Below are 4,884 nucleotides of genomic sequence, written 5' to 3'. Positions count from 1 at the left end.
TCACATGTTCTCCAAGAATTCTCAAAGATTCTAGACAGAAGCGCTGAGATTACATCCACAAGCTCCTTTAGTGCAGCTCACCAGTACCTGGAGAATTGAATTTATTTAAAGCCTGGTGGAGAGCCAGTGTGGTGTAGTGGTTAAGAGCGGTAGACTCGTAATCTGGGGAACCAGGTTCGCGTCTCCGCTCCTCCACATGCAGGTGCTGGGTGACCTTGGGCTAGTCACACTTCTTTGAAGTCTCTCAGCCCCACTCACCTCACAGAGTGTTTGTTGTTGGGGTGGAAGGGAAAGGAGAATGTTAGCCGCTTTGAGACTCCTTTGGGTAGTGATAAAGCGGGATATCAAATCCAAACTCTTCTTCCTGGTCTTGGGCTGCAGTTCCCTCTTTGCATCACCAGGTTGGGCACAGCAGGTGTTGAGCACTTCCGCTTTCTCTCTGTCACCCCTTTCTTCTTCTCCTCCGCGCAGAGAACCTACTACATGCTTATTCTTCCTCTTGCTTCAAACATAGCCAAAGCAACCATTCAATATTATTTTTAACCTTTCTTGGAAACCTGAGCACATTCTGAGCTTTGGCCCACCTGACCTTCTCCATGCAACAGTTAACTACTCGTGTATACTCTTCCTTTGTGATTTCCTCTTCCATTTCTTATACATGCCCTTCTCAGCTCATCTGTATGCTCCTTATGCAGCCACACCAGTTTCTTTAGATGCCTCCCAATTCTCTTTCTTGTTGGAATTGTATGCATAAGAAACTCCCATATATCTTGGACTGCCTTCTCACTGAGTATTTCTGACCATGGGATCTCACCCAGTAGTTTCTTAAGCTTTTTGAAATCAGTCTTCTTAAAGTCCACAGTGCATGTCTGACTACACTCAGTTTTCCCTTGCCTCTGTATCATAAAACCCAAGAGGACATGATCACTTTCTTCCAAGGTTCCCAGTACTTCCACTTTGTCGATCAGTTCCTCCCTATTGGTGAGGACCAGAGATAGATAGATGACCCCCTGGTTGCTTCTTCTACCTTCTGGGAAATGAAATTGTCAGTAAGTGAGGCAATGGAGTAATTTGTTGGACCTTACATTCTTGACAGAGTTTGAGTTCCAACAAATATCGGGCAGTTGAAATCTCTCATGACTACTATATCTCTCCTTTTCAAATGTCTGGTAATCTGCTGCGGGAAGGCATCAACCAAATCTTCAGTCTGCCATGGAAGTCTACAGCATACACCCACAGTAAGGTCCAGGTAATTGGGAGGTTACCTGTTTGAGGAAGGCTGTGTTAATAGGTTGATAGTATGTTTATTATCTGTGGACTTATTAAATCTGCATTCCTGGATTTATTTTAGTACAGCCATAGGGGCTTTTTAAAATGCATATTTATTTCCATAAATTATGCATCTGAGTATTGGCCAAGATCTTAGAACTATTTGAAAGCAGAAAAAAGAATGTATAGGAATAAGCAATAAATTTCAGCACCGGGGTGAGGGGGTGGGGATGACTCCAGATTCCTGAATGACCAGCTGGTTTAATAGTTTTGCATGGGTTACATGTTCTGGCATGTATCTCACCATATACAGATGTGGAGTCCAGGGACTCTGCTTCCACATCTGGCAAGGTTTGTTCATTCTCCTCATAATTCACATTAGCACCCAAGTATCAGTATATTTATTGGTCTTGGGCAGAAGGTTGGGACAGGCTATATTAACACAATGAAAGGAACCGTCTAAGTCTAGAATGAGCTGGTTGTTTCATACTTCTGAAAAAGGCCTCTTAGGAGAGTTGTTGAACTATTTCTATTTCTTCCAAACGTTCTAGAAGATGAGGCAACCAGGAAGTCATGTTATTTGATTATTTAGGAAGCACCTGACTGAACTGAATGACACATAAATCATTGGTTTATTTCTCTGGTTTAGACCAGAGAAAAAGAGAAGTGGGCTCCATTGTTGGTCCTACCTAAATTTTTCCAACTCCTATCCATGCTCTCCTCTAAGTATGAGCCATAGAAGCTGCAGTATCATCTCCCTCTGAGCTGAGAGTTCAAAGTAGGGGCGGAGGGTGAAGATCTGTCCAGCGCTGGCACTATTAAGTCCCAGAAACAAACTTAGATCGGAAACTGACAAACCTATCTGAAAAATTTAACTTAAGGCAGGGCGGGGGTATAAAAAGCAAGTAATTGAATTGCATGCAGATTGCGACTCCTATTGCCTTTCTTTGGCTGGGTGCTCCAGATTAATTGTTTCATCCTGCCTTTTTCCCTTGCAAGCATGGCATGCATATTAATATTAAGTAAAGCAAAGGGTGGCAGTGCCAGGCCATCTGCCCATAATCTTGTTTTCCCCTTACCTCGTTGGTACTTTGCCACTTGCCAAACAGATTAGGGTATTGGGCTTGTTCATTCCTGAAATTTCCAGCAGCGCTGAAACTGCAACAGCGCTTTGCTATCCTTACTGCTTTGTTTGTGCAGCAGGCAGGCTGCTTAGGATTGGCAAACGGCTGAGTGCATAGCTTGCCCTTCTGTCAGCAGACCAGATGATCCCCTGCTCTGATGTATCTTGCTCTGGCAATGAAGTGTAGCTGAGCAAGGAATCAGCGGGGACTCAGATCAAGCCGCACACAAATTGTTTGGATTAGATGCCATCATGAAGTGCTTCTGATGCTGGGAGTGGAGGTGTGGGGACCTGCAGATGTACCCACTGTGAACTTATCCCTTTTATAAATGCTCCAGTTGCATTGTGCTGAATCTGACACAGTCACACACACACACACACACACACACACACACACACACACTGCCTCCTCCAAATACCTTACGCAATTATCAACAAAGTGGGAAGGGTTGTGGTTCAATGGTAGAGCATCTGCTTTGCATGCAGAAGGTCCCAGGTTCAATGCCTGGCATCTCCAAGTAGACAGGAACTCCTGTCTGAAATCCTGGAGAGGCTTCATCACTCAGTGTAGCCAATACTGAGTCAGATGGGTGAATGGTCTGACTCAATACAAGGCGACTTCCTATTCTCCTATGTTTAAAAGTGCACACTCATAATACACCTTGCCTAGATAGTCTTTGTGAATGCAGACCATACAGCAGGCACACACAGTGGTTAACCATTAGCTGATTTTCATTGTTCTTCTTTGAACTTAATAATAAGTAGTAGTAGTAGTAGTAGTAATTTCTTACTTCTACCCCGCCCATCTGGCAGGGCCTCCCCAGCCACTCTGGGTGGCTTTCAGCAGGATATTAAAAACAAAATGAAACATCAAACATTAAAACAGGGCTGCCTTCAGATATCTTCCAAAAGTCAGGTGGTTGTTTATTTCCTTGACATCTGGTAGGAGGGCGTTCCACAGGGGCAGGTGCCACTACTGAGAAGGCCCTCTGCTTCATTCCTGTAACCTCACTTCTTGCAGTGAGGGAACCACCAGAAGGCCCTCGGAGCTGGACCTCAGTGTCCGGGCTGAACCAATAGAGGTGGAGATGCTCCTTCAGGTATACTGGGCCAAGGCCGTATCTTTCCTTCCAGTTGCTGACATTAATCAACCCCACAGGGTCTTGTTTGTTTGTTTGTTTCATAAAATTCATATGCTGCTTGATTGTAGAAAACCTCAAAGCTGTTTACAAAAATAATAGTTACAAAACAATACACCATTTTTATTAGTAAAAACTATTAAAACCTTTCAAAAAATTTAAACCACCAATAAACTAAAACACATCCGCATTCCAAATATCTGTCTAGCACTAAGGTCTTTAGCAGATGCTGGAAAGCGCACAGTGAAGGTACGCCACACCAAAAGATCGATTTCTTATCAATGTGGCACCTGTAATAGTGCCAGGTGAGAGGGCAGATTTGTAGTAAGGAGATCTTGTGGGTAGACTGGGCCCAAGTTATTAAGGTCTTTTATAGTAATAGCAACACCTTGAACCTGGTTTGCTAGCAAATAGCAACCAGTGCAGATCTCTGGACACAGGTATTATATACTGATGAGATCTCACTCCTGTCAGCAATCATGCTGCAGCATTCCGCACTAACTGCAGCTTCTAGCTCAGGCACTACTAGCTTTCCATACGTCAGGAAAATTCTTGACATGTCCTGGTTTTCGGGTTTAAAAATGTAATGGAAAAAGCAACAGAAACAGTTCCAGAAGTTTAAAATCATTATTCTAGGGGGTGGCTTTGAGGTCTTCCTAAACAAAACGCTCAACAATTTGCGAGTGCCAGGAATTTTACTTTTACAGCAGTCCAGTCCTGAAGTAACCAGGGCATGAACTGCTGTGGCCAAGCTTTCCCAGTCTAGGAATGGCCGTAATTGTCATACCAACTGCAGTGCTAAAAGGCACTTCTAGAGGCTACCTGAGCCTCCAGTGGCAGAGTTGGACCCAGAAGCACCCCAAAGTGCCAACCTGCTCCTTCAGGGGGACTGCAACCCCATCCAGGATAGGCAACTGACCAAGTTCCCCAACACAGGACTACTTCCCGACAGTGCCTACATCTTGCCAGGATTCCAAGCTCAGCTTGTTATTCCTCATCCACCTCACCACTGCATCCAGAACCAGGGAACACACAGCATCAACTGTTTTCAGTTATTATTTAGAAATAGAGCTGAGTGTCTTCACCAACTGCCAACTTATCAAGTACGTTAAGAAGGTTGAGAAAAAGCTGTGAGTAGCTACACAAGAGTGGAAGTACAGTGAAGGATGGCCGCCTTAGACAGGCCTTAGACCTTTTGCTACAGTGAAGCTGTTACATTGCTGAATTCCAACTTCAGTTTATACTCAGCCCCTCCCTCACTTGCTTGCTCATTCCTTCTCTGTCTCATGTATGAAAACAAGCTTCCTCAGAGATCTCAAGTTAGGTAGAACTTGAGAGATGAAAGAGAACTTT

At 44.2% G+C, this 4,884-nt stretch overlaps 1 non-coding gene across 1 annotated transcript; it reads left to right on the top strand.

Annotated features, from left to right (window-relative positions):
* The first annotated feature begins 2,837 nt into the window (after positions 1 to 2,837).
* On the top strand, positions 2,838 to 2,909 carry TRNAA-UGC. The gene has a single exon. It is a non-coding gene; the product is annotated as a tRNA-Ala (tRNA).
* The last annotated feature ends 1,975 nt before the right edge of the window (positions 2,910 to 4,884 follow it).

The sequence above is a fragment of the Lacerta agilis genome, chromosome 3, assembly GCF_009819535.1.
Source record: "Lacerta agilis isolate rLacAgi1 chromosome 3, rLacAgi1.pri, whole genome shotgun sequence".
Lineage (NCBI taxonomy): Eukaryota > Metazoa > Chordata > Lepidosauria > Squamata > Lacertidae > Lacerta > Lacerta agilis.
The sequence above is the reverse complement of the archived record's forward strand: the minus strand, read 5'-3'. Positions and strand labels throughout refer to the sequence as shown.